Here is a 22,167-nt window from a genome sequence, read left to right as displayed (position 1 = left end):
ATAAATGATTCAGGTCTATGCATTCTTGTCAAATGAGTCTGTTCCCAAAGTCAATTTGGAGCTACAGGTTAAACTTAGTGTCTGATGAGCAATTTCTCTTTATCTGTTACAGGATGAGGGCTTAAGTATAATTTTGGAGGCCCATAAGATACATGTTTTAGGATTTCTATTGCTGTGATAAAACACCATGAACAAAAGCAACTTGGAGAGGACTGGGTTTATTTCTCTTACACTTCCACACAGGAGTTCATCATCATAGGAATTCACAGCAGTGACATGGAGGCAGGAATTAAATCAGAGTTCATGGAGAAGAGCTGTTTACTTGCTTGCTCTTCATGGATTGTTCACTCAGCTTTCTTTTTTGTTTTTTAATTTAAATAATAGTTTTTTATTTGTTTATTTATTATTTATTTTACATACCAAGCAGTTTCCCCTCCACCTTTCCTCCCATTCACACACTTTCCCCATCTACTCCCCCCATCTTCTCCTCCTCCATCTCCATTCAGAAAAGGGCAGGCATCCCATGGGATTGTACAAAGCATGGCACATCAGTTGATGCAGAACCGAGCTCCTATATTGAGGTGGGGTGAGGTAATCCAGCATGGGGAACAGGTTACCAAGTCAGCTGCACACCAGGGAGAGGTTCTGCTCCCACTGTTAGAAGCCTTACTAAGAGACCAAGCTACACAATAGTCATTCTGCTTTCATCAGTTACTGGATAGAATACCTCTGATGGTGACTAGGGAAGTCCCCAATCTGCTTTCAGTAGATGATCATTTCAAGCACCTTCTCCACTATTGCCAGAAGTCTTAGTTGAGGTCATCCTTGTGGGTTCCTAGGGGTTTCCCTGGCATCAGATTTTTCCCTAACTCCCAAATGCCCCCCCAATAAAGGCATCTCTTTTGTTACTCTCCCTTCCATCCTGCCTCCTGAACCCAGCCCACCTAACCTATTCCTTTGTGTTCCTATCCCTAAATCCCTCAATACCTGCCCTCAGTTTACCCAGGAGATCTTTTTTACTTTCCCTTCCCAGGGAAATCCATGCATCCCTCTTTGGGCCCTCTTTGTTATCTAGATTCTCTAGGGCTGTGGATTGTATGATGGTTATTGTATATTTTACATCTAATGAACACCATGTTCCTCTTTCTAGGTCTGTGTTACCTTACTGAGAATAATTTTTCTTAGTTCCATCCATTTGCCTGCAAATTTCATGAGGACAACCTTTTTTCACAGCTGAGTAATACTCCATTGTGAAGAACTACATTTTCCTTATCCATTCTTCAGTCGATGGGTATCTAGGTTGTTTCCAGGTTCTGGTTATTATGAATAATGCTGTTATGAATGTAGTTGAGCAAGGATCCTTGTGATATGATTGAGCATACTCTGGGTATATGCCCAAAATTGGTATAGCTAGGTCTTAAGGTAGATTGATTCCCAATTTTCTAAGAAACCACCATACTGATTTCCAAAGTGGCTGTACAAGTTTGCACTCTGACCAGCAGTGGAGGAGTGTTCCCCTTTCTTCACATCTTCTCCAACATAAGCTGTCATTAGTGTTTTTAATCTTAGACATTGTGGCAGGTATATGATGATATCTCATAGTCATCTTGATTTGAATTTTACTGGTGACTAAAGATGTTGAGCAATTCTTTCAGTGTCTTTTGGCCATTTGAAATTCTTCTGCTGCAAATTCACTGTTTAAATCTGCACCCTATTTTTTAAATTGGATTCATACTTTGATGTTTAGCTTCTTTAGTTCTTTATATATTTTAGAAATCAACCTTCTGTCAGATGTGGGGTTGGTGAGAATCTTTTCCCACTCTGTAGGCTGCCATTTTGTCTTATTGACCTGTCCTTTTGTCTTAGAGAAGCTTCTAAGTTTCAGGAAGTCCCATTTATTACTTATTGCTATCTGTATCTATGCTACTGGTATTATATTCAGGAAGTGGTCTCATGTGCCAATGTGTTCAAGAGTACTTCCTACTTTCTCTTCAATCAGGTTCAGTGTAACTAGATTTATGTTGAGGTCTTTGATCCATTTGGACTTGAGGTTTTTTTGCAGGGCAAGTGCAGGGCAATAGATATGGAATTATTTGCAGTCTTCTACATGTCAACATCCAGTTATGAGAGCACCATTTGCTGAAGATGTTTTTGTTCCATTGTACAAATTTGACTTCTCTGTCAAAAATCAGGTGTTAATAGGTGTGTGGATTTAAGTCAAGGTCTTTGATTTGATTCCATTGATCCACATGTCTATTTTCATGCCAATACCAAGCTGTTTTTATTTCTAGAGCTCTATAGCAGAATTTGAGGTCAGGGATAGTGATGCCTCTGGAAGGTCATTTATTGTACAGCATTATTTTAGCTATCCTAGGAGTTTTGTTTTTCCATATAAAGTTGAATAGTGTTCTTTCCAGGTCTGTGAAGAATTGTGTTGAGATTTTGATGGGGATTGCATTGAATCTGTAGATTGCTTTTGGTAAGATTGACATTTTTACTATGTGAATCCTACCTCTCCAAGATTATGCAAGATCTTTCCATTTTCTGACATCTTCTTCAATTATTTCCTTAGAGACGTGAAGTTCTTGTCATACAGCTCTTTTACTTGTTTGGTTAGAGTTATCTGAAGATATTTTATATTATTTGTGGCTATTGTGGGTTTTTGTTTTTTGTTTTTGTTTTTGTTTTTGTTTGGTTTGGTTTTTGGTTTTTTGATAAAGGTTTTCTCTGTGTAGCTTTGTGCCTTTCCTGGAACTCACTTTGTAGACCAGGCTAGCCTCGAACTCACAGAGATCCACCTGCCTTTTCCTCCTGAGTGCTGGGATTAAAGGCGTGCATCACCACCCAGCTATTTGTAGCTATTGTACAGTTTGTTTCTTTTCCTGATTTCTTGATTAGCCCATTTATCATTTGTATATAGAAGGACTACTGATGTTTTCAAGTTAATCTTGTATCTTGCCACATTACTGAAGGTGTTTATCAGCTGTAGGAGTTCCCTGGTAGAATTGTTGCAGTCATGTATGGATACTATCATATCATCTGCAAATAGTGAAAGTTTGACTTCTTCCTTTCCAATTCATATCCTCTTGATCTCCTTTTGTTTTCTTATTGATCTAGCTAAAACTTCAAGTATTATATTGAGCAGACATTGAGAGAGTGGACAGCCTTGCTTTATTCCTGATTTTAGTGGAATCATTTTAATTTTCTCTCCATTTAATTTGAGTTTGGCTGTAGGTATGCTGTATATTGCTTTTATTATGTTTAGATATGTTCCTTGTATCCCTGATCTTTCCATGACCTTTATCATGAAGGGGTGTTGGATTTTGTGGAAGTCCTTTTCAGCATCTAATAAGATGATTATGTGATTTTTTTCTTTCAGTTTGTTTATAAGGTATTGTTTATATTGACAGCCTTTCATCTGTTGGACCACCTCTACATCTCCAGAAAGAAGTCCATTTGGTTATGGTGGAGGATATTTTTTGATGTGTTCTTGGATCTAGTTTGCCAGTATTTTATTGAGCATTTTTACATTGATGTTCTTGAGGGAGACTGGTCTGTAATTCTCTTTTTTTTGTTGCATCTTTTGTGTTGTTTGGGTATCAGAGTAAATGTAGCCTCATAAAAAGTGTTTGTTAATACTCCTTCTGTTTCTATTGTGTGGACCAATTTGAGGAGTATTGGTATTAGCTCTTCTTTGAAATTCTGGTAGAATTCTGTGCTGAAACTATCTGATCTGAGGCAGTTGAGGCCAAAAGCTCTAGTCTATGCCTTAAGCAAACAAACAGCTGAGACATGCGCATTACCATCCTGAAACTGGACCCCAGGGCCAAACCAAGAAATGCCATGGTAGCTGGAAGTAGAACCCACCAAAAAGTACACATATAAATACCTCAGCCTTTCGTTTAATAAACGAGATTACTTGCATATCTCCCAGAATCTGTGCTACTGATTCTGTGTCTTCCCACCCTCTGCCCCTGGGATTAGAGACAGCAGGACTCAGCTGCAGAACCAGCAACATCTTGGCATGCCAATTTGACTGTATGGACCCCTTCCTATGGCTCACTCTCTGGTCCACCTTAACTTTCTCTTTTGAGTGTTTTTAATTCTTTTTTGCTGACTGGTTTGCTGTCCTGATTCCCATTATGACTCAGCATTGACAAGCCCCCTATGGCTGAGTAGACCACTGCTCTTAGTTAACTGTTATTCCTCCCCAACTGATGAGTGTTGGGGTCTCTCCCTTCATTCCTTTTTCCTCACTCGTCTTTATACCAGTTCCTTTAAGTTCCATTGTTCAGTTGTCTGTTATCTCCCATCTTCTCCACCTGCTCTTATTCCACCCTGAAACACCCCCATGGAGGTCTATCCTGGGCCTGTACTCCTCTGAGTGCAGGAAGCCACTTTCACTGTCGCTGCATGCTGCCAGCTCCACCCCTTCCCGGCAGTGGCATCTCTGCCTGTCCTGAATGCCTCTGAGTAATTACAGGGAGATACTGCCACTGTCACTGCCAGCTGCCTGTGCTCCCACAGCTGCTGGCTTGTCCCCAGTGCAGTGAGCAACTGCAGAGAGCCACAGCTACTGTCAGTGTATCTGCATGGCATGGCCCAAGCTGTGATCAGTGGGCCTGAGCACGGATGGCTGCACATTCCTAAGCACAGCTCATTTTCCAGCTATGGGAGACTTGGGCAGTAGCTGAGGCACGCAATTCCACTCCCCCAACCCCTCCTAAGCCCATTCTGTAGTACAGGGGTGGCAGGGGCCAGGCATTCATACTGCACCTCCTCCAAGTAACAAAGGCAATGCATATGTGTTGCTCTGCCCCCACCTTTCAGTTGGCAGCAAAAGTAATCTCTCTGGTCATTTCCTCCATGTCCCCCCTCCATAAGCCCACATGCTGTTTTCCACCCCCTGCTATACAAGTGGCACTAGAGGCCAGGTTTAGGAGACTGAGAGGAGGCAGGTCCCTCCCACCTGGTCTCCAGGCTTCCAGAGGCTGTGATCATTTTTGTTCCTGCAGACAGCTGCCCGAAGCTCAGTGGCTGTGTTGTGATCTGGAGAGAGCAGGGCTCTGGGTTTCTGGGCTGCTGCAGCCTTTTACTCCCATGTTCCAGAAGCACCCAGCCCTGTTCAGCAACCGAGGTTGTAATCAGGAGAAGACTGAAGCTTTTAACTCCCAGCAGCAATCTCAAGGACTCCCAGAAGAGTGCATTTTTACCCTCCCTTTAACTAACAATGAGTAATTTTCCTGCTACCATGAAAGAATCTGATATTAGCACTTAAAGCTCTCTTACAAACCAGGAATATTTGCATCAAGTATGCAAGCATGGCTAGTTTTTGGGCTGAAGCCTCTGCCATAGCACCCTGGATATCTCCGGAGAATATCTGGGATTCTTCTGTCTGGATGTATATTTTATTTCTAGCCAGAAAAATGGAGATTCAGGAAGGGAAATCTCCACATGTCATTCATACCTATATTACTGGGCATTATAGCCTGTATAAAATCAGGTGCCATGGATGATATTCTTAAAGCTTTTAATGACCACTGTAAAACACACACACAAAAAAAAATGGATAACCTCTTGCTTAACTTCCTGCCTCCATATCTAGAGCCAGATTCAGAGGATGAGGACACCCAACCAAAAAAACCTCCTATGCAACCCCTCCCACCTCACCTCCTACAGAGGGAACTCGTTAACCTTGGGCAGATCTTCCCTCATTCTCATGCCTTGAAGAGCATCAGTGTGATTCCCTTAGGCAAAACCACCCTCAACAATTGAAGCCTGTCTCACATGATACCTGAGCCCCTTATGCAAGCCCCAACAATTAAACAGCACACTATTGATCCTTTTGTCTTTCCAGACAATGTAGGACCTAATGCTGCCAACCAGCCCTAGGTGCCCATCCCTCTTATGAATCTGTCTTTTATTCATAAACCTGCTAACGGAGCATGTCCTCACTCGCCATATTTTGAACAAGTACTATGACAATAGACAATGCATTTACAAGCCTAATATAACTGGTTCCATTTCATGAAGGCAGTACTGGAACCCACAGTTTTGCTTAATTGGCGAGCAGCATATGAAGAACAAGCTGAAGCACAGGCACGCCTAAATAGTCAATATAATATTGCTATATTCCTAGACACACTGACCAGCAGGGGTCAGTATGTCAGTCCCATGACCCAAGCCCAAACTGGCTTGCATTTCTATTTTCAGCAGGTCTCTGAACTTGCATTTAAAGCCTTGAAATCCTGCACTTCTTGGGATCTGGCCGCACACTTTTCATAATCGAATATAGCAGCCTGGGGGACTGACTGTTTACTGACTTCTTAGCCCAAGTCAGTGAGGCAGTAGAGAAGCAGGTTGATCCTGGCCTGACTAGGGAGATGATCACTAAGCAATTAACATGGGAAGGGCTTAATGCCCCTACCCACAATGCAACTGCAGCAGTGCGTAATGAGCACATCCATAAATGGGTGATTGCTACTCGAGATCTTGACCCTCAGGCAGGATCCATAGCTACCCTTACAATCTCCCTCAATGCACTATTAGCTTCCAAAGATAATGATCATGAGCAGTCCTCTCTCCACCCTTCTGACTGTTCTCGTTGAGGTTGTGGTCAGTCAGGTCACCTTTGTAGAGACTTTCCCAAAGTTAGGCCCAAGACCAAATGCTACAAATGCCAAAAAGGGTTTCATTGGCCATGTGATTGCAAGAGCTCTCCACAAGTTCCTTTAAACACGAGGAAGAACACCCCTTCAGCATAGAAAGTAAGAGGTTGTCTGCTGTAGGATTTGCATTAAGGAAACATCACCATCGAATAAATGGGACCTTTACAATCAGGCCGTCTAACACCTGTTACTATTCCTAAATAATGTCTTATGTACTATTATATTTAAAGGACTGTTTCTATACTATATCTTTCCATCCAAGAAATTGTAAAAGATTTGCTTTTGGTGTACCTTCTCTCAATCTATCTGAACCTATGAAAAGATACCATTGAAAAATTTTGCCTCAGAGAATGGCAAACAATCCAACTTTGTGTCAAGAATTTGTTGCTGTTGCTTTAAGGAGAGCTATAGAATTGTTTCCTCATGCTTTAATGAAACATTATATGGATGATATTCTGCTTTCTGCTGTAAATAAAATGCTGGAAAGTCTGTTTACAGGAGTAAAAATTGGATTAACCCTTTATAGATTAGTTATAGCTCTGAGAAAATTCAATCAACTACTTTAACTTAACATCTAGGAAATTTTATGTCTTCATTGGTAGTCCTCAGAAGGTGGGAAATTAGAAAGGGCCCTTTAAACACTTTAAATTATTTTCAAAAACTATTAGGATATATTGATTGGATTTGACCTATGTTAATAATTTCCACACCAGAACTGCAACTTTTATTTGATGTCCTTAAAGAAAATCCAAATTCTTTATCTCCTAGAGAATAGACTAAACTTACATGTATAGCATTACAGAAGGTGGAAAATGAGATTAAAATGTTCAACTTTAGCTTATCTCAAATTCATATGCTGTTCTTATATTCTTAACTATCTGCAACATACCTACTGAGATGTTCTGGGATGAGTGACCAATAGAATGGACACATCTCTCTGTTTGTCCACAGAAATTCAACACTCCTTATTGGCTTAAGGTTGTTGAATTGGTTATTTTAGGCAGGTCTTACATCAAAAAATTATTTGGACAAGAGCCAACAAAATTTTGTGTTCCTTATTTTAAAAAACAGAATTTTGTTAAATACCTTGGATGATTTATCAATGGCTTCTGTTGTATTATCTTTTCAAATTGATAATTATTTTCCTTCCAGCATACTTATTCACTTTTTACATCAAAATATGCAACTCTAAATCCTAAAAGTGCCAGACTTTGGCCAATACCTTCTGTACAAAGACTATTTGTAGATAGCACAAGATATGAAAATGGTGCCTTGGTTTCTAGACATGCTTCACTGGTATTTACTCACCCAGGTAGTTCTGTACAACAGATGGGATTATGCATGATTTACATTCCATTCCAACATTACCCTCAACCTCTAAACTTATATTGTGATTCTCAATACGCAATGCTTGTGGTACAATGTCTAGAAACATCATGGATAACTTCATCAGGTGCCTCTATTCATGATTGCTTATGATTTATTCAACAGGAATTGCAGGTACAAGAGAACCCAGTTTATTGGTCATGTTAGGTTGCATTCTGAATTTCTAAGACCTTTATCTGAAGAAAATGCAAAAGCAGATTTTCTTTTAACACTGACAATTTTCCTAGGACCTTGCAAACTAAAGGAATCACAAGACTCTCATTTGCATTTTCATCAAAATGATCCAGCATTGAAAAAACATTTTTCACTAACTTAAAGAGCAAGCTCACTTGATAGTTAAGGAATGCCCTTCATGTGTAAAATCAATACTGTGACTTTTCCTTCAAATATTGTGACTCCCTGAGGATTAATGCCAAATAATATTTGGCACATGAATGTTAGTCATACCTCTCATTTTGGGAGTCTGAGATATGTGTATGTCATTGTGGATACTTATTTGTTGTTCATTGTGATATCCCCTTGTAGGGAGAAGCAGTTAAGAACTAATTTAGGCACACTATTGGTTTAATAATGTGGTCGATGTAAGTTATCCCCCAAGATTCATGACTTCACAAACTATGGATAGTTGGACAGGTTTCCAGTACCAGTCAACAAGAGGAATTCCATGCTCATATTGCTGTGACTCACAGGCAGCATGGCTCAGTAAGATTTGGTTTAGGGGCTCCAGCTTCAGTGGCTACTTCTACTACCATGAAAGTCTATGCTGAGTGAAGAGTCATTTAGATCAGGAACAGATCAGGGGCCTCTGAATCCAGTGTCTGAAGTTCATGATAACTACATCAGTGGGGAGGTACCCTATACCTTGGGGAACAACCAATAGTAACCACAATAGCCTGTAATGTTGGAGGAGTCTCTTGGACACCCTTGAACAACAATTCAGAAGAGGGCATCTATGCTTGGCATTGGCATTTTTGTTAGGTGGTTTTTGGCTCATATAGACACCAAGGTCAGCCCAATTAGGGACATATCACTTAAAGTGCATATATACATATATCAATCAACAAAACACATTACATATTTTAAGGTAGTTATTTGATACTATGATTCCTTATGACTTTGCTAGAAACCTTTACTGTTATTTACCTTCCTATCTTGTTCTTCTGGGACAAACCCCCCCAACCCCCACATATTTATTGTCCTCCATCCCACTTTGCTCATTTTCACAGTTACATTTCTTGTACTTGGCTAGTCATCTCTCTATTGCTTCCCTAATACACCTTTACACAGAGAATAGTCCCATTTTACTTTGATAATTTTTTTTCGTATTTTTTTATTTTTGATTTTATTTTTATTTTTTATTTTTTATTTTTTTCTTTTTTATTATTTTTATGTGTTTTAATTTTATATATCAGCCATGGGTTCCCCTGTCCTCCCCACTCCCACAGCCCACCCCCACATTCCCCTCAGCCCTTCCCCTCCATTCCCATGTCCTCCAGGACCAAGACACCCCTGGGGATTCATTTAAACCTGGTGGATTCAGTACAGGCAGGTCCTGTCCCCTCCTTTCAGGCTGAGCATATGTCTCTGTGTAAGCCCAAGGTTCCAAACAGCCAGCTCATACATTAAGGGACAGGTCCTGGTCCCACAGCCTGGGTGCCTCCCAAACAGATCAAGCTATTCAATTGTCTCACTTATCCAGAGGGCATGATCTATCTGGAGGCTCCACAGCCATTGAGATTACTTTGATAATTTTTATAGTTATTCCAGGATATGTACTCATATTTTAGGATACAATCATTTTCAAAATGGATGTGGTGACATACAGTAATACAAGGTACAAAATATTGTGACTACATGGCTATTATCAACTACTTATAGAGAGTGGTAAAACACACAGAGAAATTTCTTGAAACATTCCTATAGAGAAAGGAGGTATATAAGAATAATAAAGAGAGAATGCAAAAAGGGGAAAAACTACAATTGTAAGTCTTTATATAATTGGCTAATATCATCAAAACACATTTAAAACTTGTCAGAATTCAATGAGAAACAATGCATAAAAGTACAGGATTTACAATACCTCTCACAGGCACAAAACAAAAAGTATTGAATGTCTAGGTCTAAGATATTAACAAATTTGCTTTGATGTAAAATATGTATATGTATATGTATATATATATATAATTGAATGAGTTTGTCCTTTTCTATGGCTCTTAAAATAATAAATTAAGAAGGAGATCTGATTTCTGAGCTCACACCACTGACAATACATTTACAAAACTACCACTAAACTAGGAACAAAGACTTTAACAGGTAATACTTTGGATTATGGACAAAAGGAGGTTGAGTGTTGATACAAAAATTCATTAGTGAATGTGTTCCACGGATTAATAGTCAATGAATGTCTCCATTAGCTCAATTGCCTGTGGATAATTTGTGAACAAGATGTAGCCCTCAACCATAATTGGTGCAGTCATGTAAATAAGAAATAAATCAGATCCAGTGAATGAAGCAATGCAGTGTTTGCCCACAATAACAGAATCCATTGTTTCAATGAAAGTTAAGTGCATGAATATTTTATATAAGTGGGATCTTGTGGTGTTTGTCCTTATTGAGTGGCTTATTTCAATCATGATGAGTTATGAAGTTCTGTCCACACTGTAACATAAAGACTTGCTGATAAATATTGAGGGTGTTTGTTATGTGAGATGAGTAAACTGATACAAAAGAATCATCCAGAATTAAGCATATACAACGCATCTCTGTTTGAACTAGTCCCCTATGTAGTGCTTAGTAGCATCCCGTGACTTGTGGCTACAATACTGGATGTCACAGCTATTAAGGAAAGAAAGATAGGCTTTCTCTCGACCATTGCCAGCAGTCTACAGAGGATGTATCATTGTGGATTTCTGGGGACCTCTTGAGCACTCTTCCTATTCCTGTTCTCATGTGGTCTTAATTTATCATGGTCTGTTATTCCTTGTTCTCCCTTTCTGTTCTTGATCCAGCTGGGATACCCTGCTCCCATAAGCTTTCTTTCCCTCAAAACTTGCCCTTCATTACTCCCACTGTCGTCCAGGTTGTTCATGTAGATCTCATCCATTTCTCTGTCATTGGGTGATCTCTGTGTCTTTCCTAGGGTCCCATTTTTCTAGGTAGCCTCCCTGGAGTTGTGTAGCAGTCTAGTCATCTTTGTTTTACATCTAGTATTCTCCTATGAGTGAGTACATACCATGTTTGTCCTTCTGAGTCTGGGTTACCTCACTCAGGATGATTTTTTTAGATCCATCCATTTGCCTGCAAACCTCATGATGTCATTGCTTTTCTCTGCTGACTAGTACTCCATTGTGTATATGTACCATATTTTCTTTATCCATTCTTCAGTTGAAGGGCATCTAGGTTGTTTCCAGTTCTGGCTATTACAAACAATGCTGATATGAACATACCTCAGCAAATGTCCTTGTAGTATGATTGAGCATTCCTTGGGTATATGCCCAAGAGTGCTACAGCTGGGTCTTGGGGGAGATGGATTCCCAAATTTCTAAGGAAGTGCCATATTGATTTCCAAAGTGGCTGTACAAGCTTGCATTCCCACCAGAAGTGGTGGGGAGTTCGCCTTGCTCCACATCCTCTCCAGCATAAGCTGTCTTCTGTGTTTTTGATCTTAGCCATTCTGACGGGTGTAAAGTGGTATCTCAGAGTTGTTTTGATTTGCATTTCCCAGATAATAAGGGATGTTGAGCAATTCCTTAAATGTCTTTCAGCCATTTGATCTTCCTCTGTTGAGAATGGGAGGGGGAGGACAGGGGAACCCATGGCTGATGTGTAAAATTAAAACACAAATATAATAACAATAATAATAAATTCAAACAAAAAAAGAAGTGGATTAACTGAACTGAAGAAATAAAATGATTGATGTTACAATGTGAAAAAAAAGAAAAGTAAAGAAAGATAAGCAAGCCCTGCTTTAAATATCCTCTCTACTTTGATTAGATCCATAATATTTGGGACTTAATTTCTTCTTTTTCCTTATTATATACTTTGTGTGTGTGTGTGTGTGTGTGTGTGTGTGTGTGTGTGTGTGTGTGATTAAGGATGTGGGTGAAAATGTTGCTGTGTGTTTGTCTGCCCACCTGTCTATCTGTGTGTGCCATGCACGTATGTGGGTTACCTGAATAGCTCAGAAGAGTGCACCAGATCCTTCCATGTTGTAATTTCATGAGGTCTTAAGCTTCCCATCATAGGAGCTAAGAACTAAAGCTTTGTTTCCTAGAAGTACACCAAGTATGCTTAGCCATTGAACAGCCTTTCTGTGCAACTTATTTCTTACCTGTAAAGAGGAGGTAAAAAAAAGAAAGGAAAAAAAACACTAGATTTAAATGTGCACAGGATTCTCAGAGCACCCTATCTCAGTATCATCAGTTGTGGAAACAAGGCACATGCCACCAGGCACTATCCTTTCTTTATTCTATGAGATATTATACTGAACATCAATGTGCATAATAAAGTTTATATAGCACTTCCATATTCTCAGTAGACAGTCTTTCATTATACACACATATATTAGGGCAGCAAGTAGATTTCTGGTCCTAGAGTCAAGAATAATTACCTATTACTTAATTGGTTTGTTCCAAATTTCTGTATGATATAAAATATACAACTCATTTCACTTTTCATTCACAATCATTTACTAAAAACAATAAAGCAAATCTTGGTTAATGCTTAACATGAGATAGAATTTTCACAAATATATTCACTGTATTACTAGCTTGCTACCCTTTAAAAGCTGCATACATACTCAAATTGCCACTAGATGTAGATTTGGATTTGTTATACCTTTAATAGTTAGGAGAATGGGACAAAAGCAAAACAAATAAATTGTAAAGTTAAACTCAGAAGCAGAGCTGTGATACACACAGACAGAGCCTGGATCTGAGGTCTTGCTTCTTACAACATAATGCTTCCTTCTTGATAACCTGTTGTAATGTGAATGGAAACTGACCCAACAGTCCATTGGGTTTGAACTCTTGGTTCCACCTGAAAAAATGTTTTCAGAGGTAGTAGAACTTTGTAAATAGAAGGTAAAAGATGAGAGTAAGTCACTATCATTGCTTCTTAAGGTTCTGTCTACCTATTGTTCTACAATAGCTTTCAGTTCCTTGACTGTAGAGTATAAGAAGTGTCTACTCCACACCTCAAACACCATCAAAAGAGTAGAACTTGTTACCATGCCTTTTTTGGGGGTGGGGCACATAACAAAACTATATTTATTTATTGAATATAGAATGTTATATAAAAATACCAAAATCTATACATTACCCAAATAAGACCCCCCAAAATTCAATGCTTTTTGTCTCTAGTAGGTCAGATCACCAAGTGAGAAGACAAACTGGAAACAAATTTGTTTTAGTCAGGACATTGGAAAATCAGAGAAAGACTATCATGGCTGTGCATCAATTATGGGCTGGACTATTTCTAAATCACTTACCATAATTAAATAAGACTGTTATTCTTAAAATGGTGCTTTTGTGGTTTCCTGTAATTGTGATGTGAAAGCTTAATAACTTCCAGTGTAAAGCCTTATGATTTGGTGACATTTTGGCATGAGATGAGATGCATATGTTCTAGTATCTCAAAGTAGTTATCTGGCAAGAAGGAAGAAGACAATGAGCAGGATAAGAGAACAAGAAAGAGGGTGTTTTTTCTCAACTCCAGAGAAATAAGAGGTTCTGACTTCCAAGTCTTCTCTGGGATGTTTGCAAGGCATATATACATCAGCAATAAGGGGCAGCTTACTCTTATTTTCTCCTTATAGGTGACAAAATGGAGCCCAGAGAAAGTTAATGTATACTTAAATGTCACACAGCCCAAGTTAGTTACTCATTAGTGACTGATCCTTTATAAATTGTGTCACAACATGAGGCCTGAGACATTATGGGCAGTGACAAGAACTTCTATCAAGAGAAAATATTGTATAGTCTCAGTATGAGAGCTATGAGATTAGATAATGGAAAAAAAGGTGATGTTTTCAAAGGGATCCTTGAAAGAAAAAAGATCCTGTCAACCTCTGCACTGTATATGTACTCCATAAGTGTCCACTGTACAGATATCCCCAAGCTGCCTAAACTGCAGGTAATAGAGGAGCTAGGAACTTCAGGGGAAGTTGTAGAATGTACTGACCTTACAACCTCAGCAAGCCCAGCAGAGCTACAACCTTCAAGTCACCATACCTTTAGTCAGAGAGTGTCCACTAGGTTACAGATTTTTCCTCTGAATGCTCATCCTACTCCATGTGGCAAAATTTTATAAATTTCCTTCTTTAGTGCCCACTGTCATACAGATAAAAAAAAAAGACTATAGGAGAGCTAACTGTAACAGTTCCTCACAGCATCTCTTCTGTCTCCCTGGCATTTGACATGTAGAGAATAATTTTACCTAATGACTAAAATTTTTTTAAAAAATTCCTAGATTGCCATTTAATTGTATTTTGGAGATACCAGTGCAATGAGACGGCCACAAAGAAGAGCAGCAACAGTGAGGTGGAGCCAACAGAACCTACAAGAGAATCTGTGTTTGCTGCAGAGGGCTGAGCCAGAAAAGTGACAGCATTTTGGAGGAGCCCAGGAAATTGTGATCGGATCCCAGGAATTGGACACTGTGTTATATACATTGTTGGGATATTGGTTTTGCTTTTAATCTGATTGTGACTGTGCTCTGGTTCTTCCCCCTTGAAGTAAGAAAATGTTTAGCTAAATTTTGATATTTTTTCAGGGGCCCACAGTTGAGAAATTTCAAGGTTTAAACAAGAGTTTTGTGTATTTTAAAGAGACTGAACTTTTAATGTGTTTAATTTTTTAAAGACTGTGTGACTTTTAAAGTTATTTATGTTTATATTATGAGGTCTTGGGGGTAAGTGAGAAAGGAAAAGTTGTGGCTTAATAGTAATGAATTTGTTGTCAAGATGATAAGGGATCAGTTTTTCTCATTAGGTTTGTATCTACTTGACACAAGCTAAAATCATCTGAGAGGATGGAAACTCATTTAAGAAAATGCCTATATAAGATTGGGCTGTAGGCAGAACCATAGAGCATTTTCTTAATTAATGATCAATGAGGGAGGGCCTCTCTGAATATGGGTGCAGTCATCCCTGGGCTGCTGGTGACACTAGTTTCTACAAGAAAGCAGGCTGAGCAAAGCATAAGGAGCAAGCATCTTTCCATGGCCTCTGCATCAGCACCTACCAGGTTCTTGCCCCATTTGATTTCCATTTGATAATTAATAATAATATCAAACTATACACCAATTAAATCTCTTTGTCCCCAAGTTGCTTTGGTCACGGTATTTGGTCAAAGCAATAGGAACTCTAACTAAGACAATTGATGTGCTGCTGGCAATGATTCCAAGAAATGCCAGAAGACATTCTTCTGTTCCTCAGTGGGTACTGGCACACAGTGCTCTGATCCAGAATTATTGTCACTGCATCTACTCCCAATTTCTAGGAGAGCAGGTGCTAACTCAAAGTCCTGAACAGATATCTCACAATATGTAAAGCCAGCCCAAGGAGCACAGTAAAGGGACTCAGGAAATAGCAGGTTTCCACAAATGTAAAGCACTGTGATTGTGCTTCCCTGAGGGTGGCAAAGTGATATCCAGACTCTCTCAGCCTAGATCAGAAGTCCATACATAAGATATTTAAAAAAAAATTGTATCTAACCAGCCTGGCTTTCAAATCAAAACATGTATTTTTGGCATTAGAATCCATTCAAGAATTTAGTGATCAAATACTTTATGTCTGATATAAAATAGAACCTGGGAGTAAATTCACTCCAACACTATGAACAACTGTGGGTATTGCACCATTGCTTGAACCTTATTTAGAGGTATGGGATCACTCTCATGTAAATCTTGTTAAACATCACTGTGGTAACTGAAGTATATTCTGAAGAAAACAACCATATAAAAGCAGATTTTTTTATACTAGGTGTGAGTATGCTACTTCCATCAGATGAAATATCATTTTGTATGCAAAACAGCCAAAGTAGGCCTGGTTTTCCATTGTAATATAAAAGCCCTGGCACAGAATTGGAGGACTGGGAAAAAAGTTTTGTCCTCTTAACAGGCCAGGGTCAGTAAAATGAAATGGGAAGAGTCCCTTTGAGTAATGGAGCTATAAATTAGAAAAGAAATGTGTGTACAAATGTTGGCTTCATTTGTGTCCATAAAGTGACCTCCATATACCCTTGGGTTTCCCAGATAGAACTTAAGTTATATAAGCTGTAGCTTCAGAGATACAGAATGGGGAATTCCGCTGCTGATAGAAAAATCTGGAGAAATTATCCATTTTGATTGTCTATATCACAGCTTCTGCAAAGAAATTCTACATACTTACTAGTTTAAAGAAAAGGACAACTCAGAATCATTTGATTCCTGTAACACAAGGCTGAGGTTATAACCTCCAAGGGATCAACCACTTGACCATGCCTGAGCTTACCCACTTTTGCCTTGATAGGCTTTGGGCACTTCCTGAGTGATACCCAAGACTGGATGGCTCCATGATTTGTGAAATTGCATATATCTGAAAAGCAAAGACATTCAAACAACTTAAATAATAATACAAAGAGACATGCAATACTAATCAAACATCAATATTTTAGAGAACATTGTAGTGTATTATACAACAGGCTTCAAAACAAAGATCTACTTGCTTCTGCACCTGAAGGCTGTGCTTATGAGTGTGAAGCATAGAATCTGTAAAAAAGATTGTTGACATACACTGGACAATTCACATCTTATTGCTTACTGTCTTGATGCAGATTAAACTCAGAGCCTTGGCCATAGTCAAATGGTACTAAGGCTCAAACCTAACTAATTTTATTTTATCAATATTCATATCATGACCATATTATCAGTTTTGTACTTTTGGAAAACAATGTAGAAAGAGAGTTACACTTATTTTTATAGTCATCATGACCCAAAAAAATGTATATGTTGATTTAAGGAAGTTGATGCATTTCTTTTATTTATTTATTTATTTATTTTTTATTTTTTATTTTTTTGGATTTTCGAGACAGGGTTTCTCTGTGTAGCTTTGCACCTTTCCTGGAACTTGCTTTATAGACCAGGCTGGCCTCGAACTCACAGAGACCCGCCTGTCTCTGCCTCCCGAGTGCTGGCATTAAAGGCATGCACCTCCACTGCCAAGCTATTTTTTTCATTTTTATTTGAAGTAGAGACATACATGATAAAATTTAAGTCTCTAAAGTAACATGGTTTAGAAAGTAGGTAAAAGAAGAAACATGAGATGCAGCAGATTCTCTGCAAATGGCTATTGGACACCTCTGTGCAAAAAATTCAGAACTTGTATACCTTTCATCTATTATATAACATACTCAAAAACCAATCTGGCTGTTAGCTGATCTAGGACATCTTTTGCTAGGTATATCTGCCCTGTTCCATTGTAATCATGGCCTTTCAGTAGGAAAAGCCTGGGTTGGGTGTAAATGGCTATGTTCCCAAACAGAGAGCATGGAATCATATAAGGACTCTTGAGACCTGGATTTGGAGCTGCTATATAGCTCTTGGACCACATTGTTCAGGATAGTATAAAGTTATGAGCCTAGCTCATTTTTTTTTTTTGCAGCAGACCTCTAGACACATCAGTAAACTCCAGCCAGTATTCAAAAATTTGTCAAATCAACTATGTCAATGTCAGAAGTGTTCAGCTAATTTGTAGACTTGCTAGGAAAAAGACCCACTTTTTTACTATGTCACTGAGATATTGTGGCTCATTTGTAGTATTATAACCAATCTAGAGGACAATGACATACTCTTTAATCCATTAACACTTATTTGTTATTAAGGCTATCACCCTAAGCTCTCTGAAAACAAAAGCAAAAACAAAAACAAACAAAATTAAAACAAAGATAAAAAACCAAAACCCTATCTATTCTGAATATTGAAAGTTGGTCACCTACAGAAAATAGGATGCTAACTGATGGAGACAGAATGTATGTTTTCTGTGATCAATTATGATGAGCAGTAGTAAGTCAAGAAATTTTGAAAACTTGTTCTGAACTAAGAAATAACATTTCATAATTGCATTAAAATATATTCTAAATTCTTGTGTAACCCCAGTATATTTTGGTAACAGTTAATAATACTTTATACAAAGTGGAGCTGAAGTATAATAACATCTGTATTCAATGTGGTCAGCAAACATAAAAAAACAATCTGCTTTTTTGTAGGGTCTTAGAGGGCTAGTACTAGTGATAGGTATGCTAAATCCATTGTGAGGGAATCAATCAAACTGGAAGTTCATCTATACTGTTTTCTCAGCAATAGTCCCATATTCTTTTGTCTTTGCTGATGTAATGCTGCAATTGTATAAGGATAGCTACAGGCTACATGAATCAGATTAACTGTACTTAGCTATGATGATAACATTTCCTGAAAAGTCACATGATATGCTAACAATAAAAGATAGATTATGTAGTGTGTGTCCTACAAATATTTGAAAGACACCATAGGAAATAAGATATGACAAGCGACCAAACATGGCAACATATAAAATCATACATTTATTTTGTGTATGAAATTTATATGACTTTCATGACCCTTGTTTGCAGTCTTGTCTGTACTCTACCTAGGTTTGAGGTAGGCACTGTTGACTTTCTAAGGTGAAGGTTCATAAGAGTTAGTTTTATTTAGAGCAGGCACACCAATAACCAAAGAGAGCACAAGTAATAGGATGAACCCAAGGGCCTTGATGAAGGAGAATGAATTCAAACCATTTTTATCTTAAATGAATTATTGTTATTCATTTGATATGTGCACATGTGTTTCTTTGCATGTATATCTGTAAGCTTGGCTCAAGAAGGCCAGAGAAGGTTGTCATATCTCATGAAACTGGAGTTACAGGCAAATGTTACATGCCATGTCAGTGCTGAGGATCAGGCCATGGTACTCTGGTATAGCTACAAGTGTTCTTAACTATTGACATCATTTCAGATGGTCATTTACTACTCCATCACAAGCAGTAGATACTTTTCCAAAGACTCCAAACAAAGTTTTAAAGCAGCATCCCAAGAATGAATGTTCTCTACCTACAAGCATGCAAGTTTTTCAGAATGGAACAAATCTCTCATTGGAGTCACTGTGGACCTTGTTGTCAATCAAGATATTGAAAACTGAAGCAGACACTGAGGTGGTTACATCAGCCTGGGTTTGTTGTTGTCATTTACCTCCTGCTCAACAGCCTTATCCTTTTACTATAGAAAGTTAGAGGAAGGCAATAGGAAGTGCATTTCTAATCCTTAATAATGAAGAAAATTCAACTTATTCAAAGTGCTTTAACATGCTTTGTGTTACTTTACTGTGGCAATATTTCTGCCAAGTCTGTGTGATGGACAGCAGTGAATTTTACCAAACTTTAGTCTGCATGCAGTTACAAAGTTTCACTAAATTCCACAGAAAAGTAACAGATTTTCATGACCAAAATATGTGTTTCAGATCAGTATTCAGTGCTCAGTTATCTTCTCCACACTCTAAATATACACTTGTGACAGTAGCCTCCATCCATGCCCCAATGGTAGGGAAAATTGATTCCGTTTGCAATTTACAAGGATTACAACAAGAACTTGACAATCCATCTAGTGAAATGCCAAGTTGGACCATAGCCATGGGCACATGAGTAATTAACATTTTTAGGCTATTTGTAGTTTGGGTGTTATGTTTCTTGTTTGATGGACTGGGTTTAATTCATATAAGGGCACTATTTGAGTATACTGAACACATTTGCACTAGATGCCTCTGAAATTTTTGACCATAAAATATGCATACAATTGGATAGCACCAGGGTTTGTCTCAGGACTGAGATCAAGCCTCACTAACCAAGAAATATGCTTCTAGTCTAAGTGTAGTACATTCATGTATCAACCACACTGGGCTGCTTTTGCACACTGTAGGCATTTCCTGGTCATTTTTAAAAATAAGCTGCAATAGTTCAATATGTTTCATTCTTTCATTTCTACTTCAGGATGATCCTAATGCAAAAAATTGCTTTATCCCCATTTTAAATCACATTTAAAGTCTATCACAGTGTCTGTGTTTTTCATTAACAACAGATAGTTAAGTGTTTTTGTTAGCATCAGTAAACTTGTAGCTAGGAAGTATTATCAGATATGATACTTAATAGGTATATGAATATACTCAAGAGGTATATTGACAGAGTTACTTATAGCATTTCTGTACCGTAATTAATCCTTTATAAAATGCATAGTGTAATATATATGGTCTCCTATGATGTAGGAACATATGAAGATGAATTTTACTGTGATTCTGTTAAGAGACATTTCTATACCTTCTCTAAGGACTCATAAATTGTAATATTATTAATAAATAAATAAATATTTAAATATGAAATTATATTCACAAATTATGTTCTCAAGCCTACAATTTAATTTGAGCATATACGTTTCCAACTGCTCTACCAGATAGGTCAAAAACCATCTTCTCATAACCCTGTAGCCTCTGAACTAGAGCCCTCTTCTTACTGTGTCCCGCTGACTTGATTTTGCGCTGTTCATGCACTCAGGAAAGAGGAGTACTCCTATGGAGCAAAAGGTACAGTAATTCTTCTTCTAGGGATATACTCAAAAGAACCTGAAATTCACCCTGAAGAGGTATTTGTAACTTGGTGTCCAGAGTAACATTGTGGACAATAGAAAAAATGTGTAATGATGGATGTTATTTGTATAAAACTATGAACATACTGTAGTATTCATGAAATAGAGTGTTCTTTAATTTAAAAGGGATATACTGACAAATGACAAAAAAATTAAAAAACATTAGAGAAATTATGCTAAGTGACAATACCAATAGACAAAATGACAAACTGCATGTTTGAAGTATCCACGAGCCAGGCAGTGGTGACACACTCCTTTTATCCCAACATCAATGAGGCAGAGGCAGACAGATTTCTGTACAAGGCCAGCCTGGTTTACAAAGCAATTTTCTGGACAGCAGGCAACAAAGATACACAGAGAAACCTTGTCTCAAAAAAATTAATCAAATATGACATCCTTAGAATCAAAATCACAGAAACAAAAAAACTGAATGGTGCTGAACTGTGCTGCTTTCTGAAAGTTGAAGACTCACCTAGTGTTAGAAAAAGTTTTGAGTTCTGTGATACAGAACTGCTTATGGAATTGTATGATAGTATTGCTTGAAAAACATGGATATTTCTGATGTTTCTAAAGCACATTCAAAGATTTTAAACATAGCAGTGTCTATATCCACTTGACTAGAGCAAAATATATGAAAACCAACAGTATTTGACAAGGGGATGACAGATAACAGTCATTCCATGGGATTAGGGGAGAGCATATGGCCTCCAACACTGGTTTCATTGAATAAGTCTGTTTAGGAAGGATCTCCTTCAGCCTCAGTAATGGGAAGGCACCTCATGAAAAGTCTTTGCATAGCTTCCAAATCCACAAAACCAGTAGGTACTCAAAATGTTTTGGGTCCCCTAAAGGCTTGTATAAATGTCCTAGAAAACATTACTGGTAAAACAAGAGAGCAGTGTGTATCAACAGGAATCCTAGAGTCACTGTCGCTGCTTGTGGAGTATGATCAACATGGTATAGACACTTCTCCCTGCATTCTAAATTTTATGAAACACTAAATATTGCCTTCTCCTACAGCTTCCACGTTCCTACAGAACCATGCTTGCAGATAGAAGATAGAAGAACCAATACTCTCACAGTCTCTTTCACCACTACCACCAATCAGCAGATGACATCTCACACTAACAAAAGATTTGCTCCAAATCACACACACAACACAAGATTTGAACATGAATTTTATTTTTAAAAGCTAGGCAGGAAATAGGAGGCATTGAAAGAAGCATGGAAGTATGGTCAGAGCTTGGACAAAGGTAAAAGGTGAAGACCTTGCCTGGTTGCATCACAGATGGTGGTATGCATCACATACAGTTGTACTGGTGTGTGATTCAATTCAGGCAAGACCAGAAGCTACTTCTGTTATTTTCTATGGGAGGCTGACAGAGAACCCACTGCCCCAGAGCTGCTGATCTTGTATTTATTCTCACAAT

Source organism: Onychomys torridus, chromosome 6, assembly GCF_903995425.1.
Source record: "Onychomys torridus chromosome 6, mOncTor1.1, whole genome shotgun sequence".
Classification (NCBI taxonomy): domain Eukaryota; kingdom Metazoa; phylum Chordata; class Mammalia; order Rodentia; family Cricetidae; genus Onychomys; species Onychomys torridus.
Note: the sequence above shows the minus strand (reverse complement) of the source record.